This window comes from Taudactylus pleione, unplaced genomic scaffold, assembly GCF_031769625.1.
Source record: "Taudactylus pleione unplaced genomic scaffold, aTauple2 ptg000327l, whole genome shotgun sequence".
Classification (NCBI taxonomy): Eukaryota; Metazoa; Chordata; class Amphibia; order Anura; family Myobatrachidae; genus Taudactylus; species Taudactylus pleione.
This window is the reverse complement of record NW_028284728.1, coordinates 3,199,813-3,213,017: the sequence shown is the minus strand read 5'-3', so window position 1 is coordinate 3,213,017 and position 13,205 is coordinate 3,199,813. Positions and strand designations below refer to the sequence as shown.

Here is a 13,205-nt window from a genome sequence, read left to right as displayed (position 1 = left end):
GAGTGTTTAGTGCAGCCGGGAACCTTGTCAGCGAAAGGCGTAGGAGGTTGCTTCCACAAAATGTGGAGAAGATGATGTTCATAAAAATGAATTATCAACTCTTCCAGGGAGACCAGCCTCCAGAACGTACAGAGGGACCTGTGGTGGTGGATTCCAGCGGGGACGAGTTAATACTCTGTGAGGATTCGGATGTACACAACACTGAAGAGGGTGAGGAATCGGTGGATGAGGACGACATCTTGCCTCCGTAGAGCCAGTTTGTGCAGGGACAGATTAATTGGCAGCTTGTTTTGTGGGGGCCCAAACGAACCAATCATATAAGCCACAGTTGTGTGGCAGACCGTGACGCTGAAATGTTTGGTTTGTTAAAGTGTGCATGTCCTGTTTATACAACATAAGGGTGGGTGGGAGGGCCCAAGGACAATTCCATCTTGCACCTCTTTTTTTTCTTTGCAGTATGTACTGTTTGGGGCCTAGTTTTTCAAACTGCCATCCTGTCTGCCACTGCAGTGTCACTCCTAGATGGGCTACGTGTTTGTGCCGCCCACTCGTGTCGCTTAGCATAGTCATCCAGCTACCTCGGTGCAACCTTTTGGACATAAAAACACTATTGTGAGGTGTGAGGTGTTCAGAATAGACTGGAAATGAGTGGAAATTAAGGTTATTGAGGTTAATAATAGCATAGGAGCAGAAAAACCCACAAATTCTGTGATTTTAGCTGTTTTTATGCTTTTTAAAAAAAAAATACAGATCCAAAACACAAAACCCAGAACCCAAAACACGGAAGGGTGGTTTTGGCAAAACCAATCCAGATCCAAAACACGAAGAAAGATCCAGATCCAAAACCAAAACACAAAACACGAAAAGTGGCCGGTGCACACCCCTACTTTCAAGCTAGTTGGAGTTTATTTTTAATCCATTAATGTATGTGTTCAGAAAAACATTTATTTGTATTTACTAACGTATACGGAGGCTGCCATATGTATTTCTCTGTTGAGGAACATGGGATATCAGTCACAGATGTGACTGGATCAGTTACCCTCTATGGGAAATAACTGAATACTGTACTCTGTCGGTCTTACCATGAAAACATCTGAATAAAGCTGCGGTCTGGCTGCGCAGTCGGCAACACAATGGTCTTGTCTCTGCAATATGTCATTCTTTAGCACATTGAATTTTGGAACAGGTCTTATCATATTTATTTTAACAAATGAATATTAAATAGAGTACAATGTAAAATATCATGTTACAGGCAGTGAATGAGTTTCCTGATTCTCAATAGCTCTATTATGATGGTAAATAAACACAGATACAGATGATTAAGCATGGCCTCTGAGATGAAAAGGTTATGTGAAAAAATAATTAAAAGTGTATGTGTGTGTGTATTGTATATGCGTGTGTGTGTGTATATGTATGTGTGTGTATATGCGTGTGTGTGCGTGTATATGTATGTGTGTGTGTGTATATGTGTGTGTGTGCGTGTATATGTATGTGTGTGTGTGTGTGTGTATATGTATGTGTGTGTGTTCTGTATATGCGTGTGTGTGTGTTTGTAATAACTGTAAATATCGGTAACATAAATGATGTGGAAGATAAGTGATTATTAGGGTAATTTATAAAAAATAAAAAAATGTTCCTTTGCCTGGTTATGTAAGCTTAGGAAACTTTTGACTCACTTGTTGATGTGCTACTGAGGGGTCTATAGATGGGTCAACATCAGTATCGGACTGGGGCATAAAGGGCCCACTGGGGGAATGCAGTTAGGGGCCCATGATTCAGAGGTGTGGCCAGCCACCACAGTTGCTTGGCTACCCATTAGACAAATATTAATATAGGTTTTATAGAAGCAAACCAAGAACCAATGGTTCTGCTCCACAAGGTAAGTGACCCGCTAATAGAGTAACAATGTACAATTTAATGCACAGTCTGGAACATGATCCCTAGAGGAGGGGGTGGGACCTTTATGCAGTGGGGCCCACAGGGGATTTCCCCTGCTTCCCTGTGGGCCAGTCCGACACTGGTCCCCATATATCTAGCCTTCTGGCGCGTTAAACAGCCCTTCTAGTCGCGCCATGCTATGGCGTGAATCAGTATCACCCAGCGTTTTTTGTGTGCGTCTTTTTAGTTTCAAATGCGTCTTATTCCCACATCAGTGCAACTATATAGCACAAGCAGCTTCTGCTGATTATAATGATATGCAGCACGCCTATGTTCACTGAGCGACTAAGGGTGTATCTGCATGCGAAATTCTACGTTACAGCATCAACGGCTGTAACACTGTAACGTAGCGTTTAGCATGCAGATACACCCGCAGTCACACACAGAACATAGGCATGCTGCATATCATTATAATCAGCAGAAGCTGCTTGTGTTATCTATTTGCATTGCTGTGTGAATAAGACGCATTTGAAGGTAAAAAGATGCATGAAAAGATGCTCGGCGCTACCGAGTTATGTGTGGCGTGACTTGTAGCACACAGACGATAGATGTATGTGGGCACATCTGTATGTACTAAGCCTTGGAGAGACATAAAGTGGACGGAGGTAAAGTACCAGCCAATTAGCTCCTAACTGTCACTTTACAGGCTATGGGGTCTATTTACTAAGTCTTGGATTATAGATAAAGTACCAGCCAATCAGCCCCTAACTGCCTTGTCACAGGGTGTGTTTGAAAAATGACAGTTAGCAGCTGATTGGTTGGTACTTTGGGGTCTATTCATGAAGCAGTGAAGTGTTCTGTTTATCTGAAAACAGGGCATTTATCTGCTTCGTGTGATTCATAGAGCAAGATACCATTGGAGAAGCTTATATTCTCTAGCAGGGCACCCGCCACTGTGTGTATCGCATCACCGTACATTTGTATGGTGAGTGCGATTTATAAAGGAACGGAAAGCTCAGCTAATAACGCATTCACCATCTCATCATGGCGTAAGCAGTGTTGTCTTCCTGCCTTCTCCCTGTTCTCTCCACCCCCTTCTGTGCCAGCAGCCAAACAGAGGAGCCCAGGGTATATGCATATACATATACCGAGTCACCCCCTGCTAACTGCCCCCGCTGACACAGGGCGCCCCCCCTCTTGTTCCGATCCCTAATAAATAATAATAAAAAAACAATAATAGTAATAAATATATTAAATATTTGGCTTTTTATAAATTGCCACCTATACAGTATTTACTAGTTTTATAATCTTGCTTTTCACTCCTTTAATAGTTGCTTTAACACTTCTGCCATTGGGTCGGAACCACATCTCCTCGTTCTATAGTAAACTCGCCTGTAATAAAAAGATTACCCAGCATGCATGGCGCCAGCGTTAGCACTGGAGGAATACAGATGAATGGATCGTGTGTTAACAGAGAGTGCATTACATCAACTGAGCTCATATATTCACTTTTACTATGCATAATTGTGCATAGCAACCTAATGTCTCTGTCCCTATCTGTTCCAGCAGGTACCCATGAACTAATAGCTCTGAGAAACGCTATAGGAGGAAATGTAAGTTTGGCATACTCGGTGCTGCCGTAGCGAAGGCTATTAACGTACACATAGATATATTTGCCACTTTGTAGAGGGAAGCCATTTATTATACTTGTTTGAGTTTTTACATTTGCAAAAGTGATGGGACGTGAATCCTGCGCAATTCTAAGTTTGCATCCATATTATTTTTGCTTGGCCAGAAGGAAAACAGAAAATACATCTATGCGACACATAATCGAGGCAACACAGGACCTTCCTGAAAGGGACCCTATTACCAAGATGGTGGTGGTGGAGCTGCTATGGCTCGTCTGTAAATAACTGGTTGCACAAATGTTTCCCTCTGATCAATGTTTTGTTGTGGAATAATTGTCCTGGCATGGTGATGCTGCAATAGTTATTCCTGTAGAGTTTCCTACACAAGCTCACTTACCTGTCACTTTCTGTTGCTCTGCAGAGGATATCTGTCAGTCTATCAGTAATTAGTAATGGTTATGGCTGCTGAGACATTGGCTGGGTCTAGATGATAGTGAGGGGGCGTAGCCAAATCCGGGAGGCATAGCTATACCCCCTCATTAATACCATGCAAAATAATATGAAAGCCGACACAAACTGGCACCGCGTGCTGCAAAGGAGGACATTTGTCCCCCTCAGCATCCGGCCTAGGCTGGGCCCCTACATCAGGCCTGGGTAATTACTACCTTCTCCCACCTCCTCATGGCACCCCTGAGTACACAGTGCAACAGTTAGCAAGTTATACCTCGCCGCTGTGGAAGCCTTTGTAGTAACAGAGGAGACCACATAATGTTCTATAAATAATACAACAGGTAGTAGACATGTAACAGTGCCCCTTTAATAAGACAAGTTATTACAACTGTTAATGGATCTGCTTGGGGCTGTGACAGAACTGGTGTTTGTGAAACTGCGGGACAGCTGTCCACCCCAATACAATGCTCTGCACCCACAAATGATGAAAGATTCGGTGAGGGGTTATTTGTACAAAGTGTGTTGCTCTGATAACATACAAGGTTGAAAAGACAACTTAAGAAGAACAGGTTTCAAGTCAATATTTTGTGTTGGAAACTAATATTTGTATTATCTGCGCTAATTAGGCTGAAAAGAAGACCTGACTGAAAATAAAATACAATATAATTTATCAAAATATAAAAGGAAATTTAATATCCTGAAACAACAATATGACCGGTCATAGAATATCACATATAAGACAATAATATTATTAACTACAGAATATTAGTATAAGCTAAATAAATCAATAATACACTACCATGCATGTAGTATGTATTGATTTATTTAGCTTTTACTAATTTTCTGTAGTTAATAATAATATTATTGTCTTATATGTGATATTCTATGACCGGTCATATTGTTGTTTCAGGATATTAAATTTCTTATTATATTTTGATAAATTATATTGTGTTTTATTTTCAGTCAGGTCTTCTTTTCATCCTAATTAGCACAGATAATACAATTATTAGCTTTGAGTTCCACCTGATTTTCACAAGCACATATCGTTTTCTGCTGCTGTATTCAATTTATTCTGTATGTACATTCTTATTTTTTATTACTGTTTAAGTTAATTATTTGTATGTCTAGTAGCGCTTGGGTATTTTTTGTTTCAATATTATGTGTATGGACAATCTAGCAAATGATGACGCACCCCTCTGATGAAATCCTCCTAAGGAAGAAACGCGTTAGGGAACGATATTAGTTGAACTTCTGAGGACCAGTTGCAGCAGCGTATGCACCTCTTCCAACTAGGGCTATCACTGTGCCTCATTCACGAGACTCCGCAGGCAATAACAGCGGGTGCTCTAATCACCGCGGGATAAGCACAGCGGCCTCATCTCCAGTTAAAGGCAGGATCCCTTATTAACAATGGGGGAGCAGAACGGCACTGTGGAGCAGCCTAAATTTCTCATCCGCAGCGGTGAGTGCCCGTATGACATTACTCACAAGCACCCGCTGTCAGTGAGGTTATCGGGGAGCCTGTTTTTAAGAAAATAACTTTTTCCTCTTATACAATATATTGGAGTGGGGATAACAATCTCTGCTTAGCCAGACGCGGCTGCAGGAATTCAATTTTATCTCCACAGCATAACCACTGTCTCCCCCGTTATACAGTCTGGATTTTGAAAAGTGGATCACAAGTGTTATATCCACTACACACTTATATATACATTCATTTTCTTTTCCTAAACAGAGCTGGAAGATCTACTTATTGCTTCCTATAAAGGTGGATACATGTAGATATAAATCACAAGTCGGAACATCATTGCGGCTGCAACTAGAGACATTGTTTCTTTTAGGTGATATTTTATTACCTCCACCCAGCCCGAATGACACAGCGCTGGGTTCATAGTTTCTAAGGACTATTCTCTTATACTGTTCTATGTTCATTGCCTTTATAAATTGTATTATCATGCTTTATTTTTTATCTTTCATTATTTATTGATTGATTGACCTAATAAATTGCTAATGACATATTTGCATTTTTTACTGATTTATTTACTAATATTTTAGTGTTGCTTAACTGGTTTAATTTCACAATTATTATTAAGGTTTTATCAGATACCCCTTTAGCAGTGTTCTTTTTTTGGTTATTTGCGGTTTCTGCTGGTAACATATAAGCACAGTGGCTAGGTGTATATGTCCCTTTCTTTTTTATATATATTTCTAATTTTATTATTTAATTTTTATATTTTGTGTTCCAGAGTGCCACAGGTTATTCTCTTCTTTTTTTGTTAGAGGATATCTGTCAGTCTATCAGTAATTAGTAACGGTTATGGCTGCTGAGACATCTGCTGGGTCTGGATGATAGTGAGGGGGCGTGGCCAAATCCGGGAGGCATAGCTATACCCCCTCATTAATACCATACAAAATAGTATGAAAGCCGACACCAATTGGCACCGCGTGCTGCAAAGAAGGACATTTGTCCCCCTCAGCATCCGGCCTAGGCTGGGTCCCTACATCAGGCCTGGGTATTTAGTACCCTCTCCCACCTCCTCCTGGCACCCCTGAGTACACAGTGCAGTTATACCTCGCCGCTGTGGAAGCCTTTTGTAGTAACAGAGGAGACCACATAATGTTCTATAAATAATACAACAGGTAGTAGACATGTAACAGTGCCCCTTAATAAGACAAGTTATTATAACTGTTAATGGAGCTGCTTGGGGCTGTGACAGAACTGGTGTTTGTGAAACTGCGGAACAGCTGTCCACCCCAATACAATGCTCTGCACCCACAAATGATGAAAGATTCAGTGAGGGGTTATTTGTACAATGTGTTTTGCTCTGATAACATACGAGGTTGAAAAGGTAGCTTAAGAAGAACAGGTTTTAAGTCAATATTATGTTTATGGACAATCCAGCAAATGATGACGCACGCCTCTGATGAAATCCTCCTAAGGAAGAAACGCGTTAGGGAACGATATTAGTTGAACTTCTGAGGACCAGTTGCAGCAGCGTATGCACCTCCTCCAACCCGGCTATCACTGTGCCTCGTTCACGAGACTCCGCAGGCAATAACAGCGGGTACTCTAATCACCGCGGCATAAGCACAGAGGCCTCATCTCCAGCTAAAGGCAGGATCCCTTATTAACAACGGGGGAGTAGAACGGCACATTGGCGTGGTCTAAATTTCACATCTGCAGCGGTGAGTGCCCGTATGACATTACTCGCAAGCACCCGCTGTCAGTGAGGCTATCGGGGAGCCTGTTTTTAAGAAAAGAACTTTCTTCTCCTATACAATATATTGGAGTGGGGATAACAATCTCTGTTTAGCCAGACGCGGCTGCAGGTATACAATTTTATCTCCACAGCATAACCATTGTCTCCCCCGTTATATAGTCTGGATTTTGAGTGCTAAATACACTACACACTTATATATACATTCATTTTCTTATCCTAAACAGAGCTGGAAGATCTACTTATTGCTTCCTATAAACGTGGATACATGTAGATATAAATCACAAGTCGGAACATCATTGCAGCTGCAACTAGAGACATTGTTTCTTTTAGGTGATATTTTATTACCTCCACCCAGCCCGAATGACACAGCGCTGGTTCATAGTTTCTAAGGATTTTTCTCTTATAGAGCTCTTTTTATTATCATTATTTTTACTAAAATAAAGTGAAAAAGGGTGTTTTAGTTTCACCTAAAGTCACTAAATTGGAGAAGAATTCGTAAAATTATACTCCAACCCCTAATTATCACTTATTTTTAGTAAGCAGATCGCATTTCCTATAATTTTAATGGGAAATGTGATCTGGCCAAAGTTACTAAAAATAATTTGTGAAAAAAAAACCCAGGGAAGCCCTGTGATAATAATGCCACCTGGAGGTGGCGTTATCCAGGGTCTCCCCCGGTTACCAGACTCCAGCTCCGCTCTAAAAGGCAGAGCAGAGCCCGCAGCTGGCCCCAGTGATCAGCTGTGTGGTCTAAACAGACCACACGCTGATACACTGCAAAAAAACCCAAAAAACTTACCTGAGTCCATAGGCCAGAGATCGGGGCTCCGGTGATGTCCTCCTCCGGTCAGCTGGTCTCCCATCCTGCACTGGGGCCTGGTCAGCTGACCAGAGCTATGAAGTACATCACCGAAGCTCTGATCACTGGAGGTAAATTAGGGGGGGTCGCGGAGGGAGTCGTGATCGCAGGGGGGGGCTTAGCGATGGGAGGGCGGGGCTTAAAAGTGGCCGGGCGGCGCATGTGCGGGCACTTGTTATGGTATATTTTGCGAAAATACTGTGATAAGTGTGCGGAGGTGATTCGCAGGGACAGAACTTTATCGCAAGCTCTGTCCCTGCAAGGGCTTTTTAGTAACTCCCTGTGATATTACCTGAATTCGCAATGCGAATACAGTCGGTAATATCACACTACAATCTGCATTCAAAATGACGATTGTAGTAAATACAGCCCATACTGTTCTATGTTCATTGCATTTATAAATTGTATTATCATGCTTTATTTTTTATCTTTCATTATTTATTTATTGATTGACCTGCTGTAATAAATTGCTAATGACATATTTGCATTTTATTGATTTATTTACTAATATATTAGTGTTGCTTAACTGGTTTAATTTCACAATTATTATTAAGGGATTATCAGATACCCCTTTTGCACTTTTCTTTTTTTGGTTATTTATTTGTGGTTTCTGCTGGTAACATATAAGCACAGTGGCTAGGTGTATATGTCCCTTTCTTTTCTATATATATTTCAAATTTTATTATTTAATTTTTATATTTTGTGTTCCAGAGTGCCACAGGTTATTCTCTTCTTTTTTTGTTAGAGAATATCTGTCAGTCTATCAGTAATTAGTAACGGTTATGGCTGCTGAGACATCTGCTGGGTCTGGATGATAGTGAGGGGGCGTGGCCAAATCCGGGAGGCATAGCTATACCCCCTCATTAATACCATACAAAATAGTATGAAAGCCGACACCAATTGGCACCGCGTGCTGCAAAGAAGGACATTTGTCCCCCTCAGCATCCGGCCTAGGCTGGGTCCCTACATCAGGCCTGGGTATTTAGTACCCTCTCCCACCTCCTCCCGGCGCCCCTGAGTACACAGTGCAACAGTTATACCTCGCCGCTGTGGAAGCCTTTGGAGTAACAGAGGAGACCACATAATGTTCTATTAATAATACAACAGGTAGTAGACATGTAACAGTGCCCCTTTAATAAGACAAGTTATTATAACTGTTAATGGAGCTGCTTGGGGCTGTGACAGAACTGGTGTTTGTGAAACTGCGGAACAGCTGTCCACCCCAATACAATGTTCTGCACCCACAAATGATTAAAGATTCAGTGAGGGGTTATTTGTACAATGTGTGTTGCTCTGATAACATATGAGGTTGAAAAGACAGCTTAAGAAGAACAGGTTTTAAGTCAATATTATGTGTATGGACAACCTAGCAAATGATGAGTTACGATGCAATTTACTAACAGTTCTCATCAGAGCCGTAACTAGACTTTTTGGTGCCCTGTGCCAGAAAGAGCACTGGCGCCCAACTCATTTTTCAAGGGACATAATGCTCCCAAAAAAGGGGAATGACCTCATGGGGAAGGGCCAGTGAAGAGATAGGGTAGGCCAGGAGATGCTGGGGATGAAATAAGGAGGAAGCTACAAGCAAGAATGATAATAAACAGAAATTTGACAGGCCCAAACAGCGCCCCCTGAACTGTGGTGCCCTGTGCGCTGAGACCGGCCGCACTACCCTAGCTACGGCCCTGGTTCTCATTATAGTTGCACCATTTAGAGAGGAAAACTTTCAGGGAAACCTTAAAATAATTCCTTCCCTGTTGTGGCTTTTCACCCTCCTGTCAGAGGATCACCATCTAGCGCAAATTATTTTGAAAGACAGTATCAGCCTCATACAGAAACATCATTTTTCACAGCTCAATTTGACAAGAACTTAAAAATCCGCTTCAAGCCGTGTGCAGATATATTTGCAGTTAAAGGGCCAAAATACACAGGACTCACAAATCCTGCTTTACTTTGCATTATTCTACAACCTTTCCCCTGGACCACCATCATTACAAAGGTTAAGGTTACAAAACACTGATTACTGATTCGCCATCATTACAAAGGAACGTTATCTTAATAAATGGGTCAGTTTGGCTGTTTTAATAAGAGCCCTTGAATGGTGCATTGCTACTGTTAAGGGTAGTTAGGAGGATTCCATACAAACGGCAGAACAAAGGCAATAAGTAACCAACATTATATATATATATGACAAGGTTTGTTTTGACTAAGTTTAGCTGAATGCCTCGCTACCCCCACCTGTCAGTCACCAATACCCATTATGCATTTTAAGCTGTAGCAAGTAAATTGCCTGAACCTGCAGGTATATTAGCATTCTGTTAGATATATAACTGTATAGGGTCAGATTCTGTTGGGAGAAAACACAGCAAGTCATTTAGCACCTTGGTAAAACTATGTTGCACTGCAGGAGGGGCAGATGTAAAATGTGCAGAGATTTAGATTTGGGAGGGGCGTGTCTGAACTCAAATCTAATTTGCAGTGTAAAAATAAATCTGACCAGCCTTTGTGGACTACATGCAAAAGCAGCCAGTATTTACTCTGCATGCACAAAAAATAAAAGTATTTGTACTTCTTGCATTGCATCATGGTGTGTTCCAGATGCAATTACTTGCCCCCCCCCCCCCAGAATCACAGAATCAGCCCCATAACATATAACAACATAAACCTATAACTGCACTAAGACATGAGCAGACAGATTGCTGTAAAACAGACTGGGGCAACCTGTACCACTCCAGCTGTTGCAGCCTGTAACATGCACTGAGTGACTAAGCCTGCTGTAAAAGTTCCCACAATGTAGAAATGTAGCCCCAGGACACAGCTGTACAACTACAAACCAGATCACTGCTCTCTCCATGGTGCTGAAAATCTACTTCTGTAGAGTAGACTCCACATCCTACAGCCTACAAACAGAGCATCCTGCTACACTGCAAAGTATTAAATCCATGGACACACAAAGATCAAGCAAACACCAACATGTGTCTGTATTTTTTTTCTACTTTGACCATAATAACAGATATTATTATATATTACGAAACAATCACATTTACTGTAAATTGTTTTTGTCTCATTAAATAAACAACAGCCCCCCCACCACCCTTCCCAAGTCACCATGGTGACACAGAGCTAGCGATTTCTTCATTAACTCAAAGCAGCTCACAATTCCCCCCATACTAATTGCTAATATAGAATTTATATTTCTAAGACCTGTTCTGCATATAAGCATCGCCCAGGAAACAAATAATGTGATAAAACAATATTTGGCGCCCAGTGACGGGTCTTGTGTTATTCAGTGAAAAGTTGATAGCTGAGCAATGTGTTTGGTCACAGACAATGCAGAATGAGCTGTGAGATAAGGATGGTCACTGATGTGTATTCCCTGCTGGGACAATCAGACAATCCCCCCTCCCTCCCCTCAAGTTACATAATGAAATGATACGTGCAGATATAATTAGAAATGGACAGACTGTATTCATACTAATTGCATATAATATATTGATTTGCTCATTTGACAATCAAGCGGGACTCGTAAAGTTTAAATGAATTGCAGTCTCATACCTAATATGACATTGGTGGGTATATTTGTGGTTCAGACCCCATCACATAATTGCTAGCCGTAATGTGTAATTTAAAAAAAATTATTATTATTGGATGAGAATCGATTCATTATCTTCCTTCCTTCCATTTAAGCAGAAAGGCACCGAGGCTTAGATAATGGGATTTGATTAAACCAGTATGGAAAGATATAATTGGTGAGATGATCGAGGCACTACATGTAATAAAATGAAATTTATGTGACATGTTAGCAATGATTTGCTGAATTCTATGGAAAGAAAATCTTTCTGTTTTTTTTTTTTTTTAATTTAAGTTCCTGATAATATTATATATTTTGGAACCTATAGGACCCACTTTTGTTATCCTATAGACTTTCCTACAGTACTTCCTGACATCTGCCCTGTAAGGTAGGCAAAGCAATTGTAGTATAAGCCTAATGAACGGGCAGGGGGATGATTAGAAGTGCAAGAGGGGTTCAGCATGTACCTTATTTTGATGTGTGGGTCTCAGATCCTCATGTTGCTCCTGAAGTACCTCTGTTGGATGGATCTTCAGTCGTTTGGGATAAAAAAAAAAAAAAAAAAGCTTTTTAGTTAGAGATCTGATCAGACCTTGGGCTCCCAGCCCCTCACTGGTCCTCCATCCTGTTGTACTGGCATAGCTCCCCCTCCAAAAATGATAAAACCACTAGATGAACCTGGATCAAGTCCTCATTAGCTTGTTGGGCCAGTAAAGGCAGATGCAATGAATTCAGTCAGCAGGGGCAAAGCCTAATGCTGAATAAAAGCACAGGCAGCAGGTAAAGTGCTGGAAACACGTTAGGAAACGTCATGAAATTTGCAGATACAATGAATCGGGCTCATTCCAATTGCAGAGGAGACGCTGCTGCTGCTGCTGCTGCTGTGCATTGTGAACCGTGCAGTAAAGGCTGAGGCTGCCACTGCGCACAGCGCCACCTACTGGGGAAAGGGAATGATGACAGCATCCATTGATGCTCTCTATGGGCTCTATTTATTAACATTATTTTTACTAAAATAAAGTGAAAAAGGGTGTTTTCACACCCTTTTCACATTATTTTAGTTTCACCTGTAGTTATTACAGGGCAATTGGAGAAGAATTAGTACAATTCTACTCCAACCCCTAGTATCACTTATTTTTAGTAAAGCAGATCGCATTTCCCATAATTGTAATGGGAAATGTGATCCGACCAGAGTTATTAAAAATAAATTGTAAAAAAATACCGGGGAAAGCCCTGTGATAATAATGCCACCTGGAGGTGGCGTTATCCAGGGTCTCCCCCGGTTACCGGGCTCCCACTCTGCTCTAACGGGGAGAGCAGAGGCGGGAGCCGGTACCAGTAATCAGCTATGTGGTCTAAACAGACCGCAAGCTGATTGCTGTAAAAAAAAGAAATAAAAAATTGAAACATTTTTTTTTTACTTACCTGAATCCAGGGACCGGTGATCGGGCCTCCGGTGATGGCTCCTCTCCGGTCAGCTGGTCTCCCACAGTGCACTGGGGCCCGGTCATCAGGTGATCGGGTCCCAGTGCAGTATGGGAGATCACCTGACCGGGAAGCCCGGAGAAGATCACCAGAGGCCAGGAGGATGCAGGTAA

At 41.6% G+C, this 13,205-nt stretch overlaps 1 protein-coding gene across 1 annotated transcript in view; it reads right to left on the bottom strand.

The window, feature by feature from the left end:
• The window catches only part of KCNJ6 (potassium inwardly rectifying channel subfamily J member 6), a 288,588-nt gene extending 276,468 nt beyond the window's left edge, over positions 1-12,120 (bottom strand). The window contains exon 1 of the mRNA XM_088443123.1: positions 12,075-12,120. The gene's annotated coding sequence lies outside the window, so the exon portion shown is untranslated. The remainder of the gene's footprint in view (positions 1-12,074) is intronic.
• Positions 12,121-13,205: the final 1,085 nt, after the last annotated feature.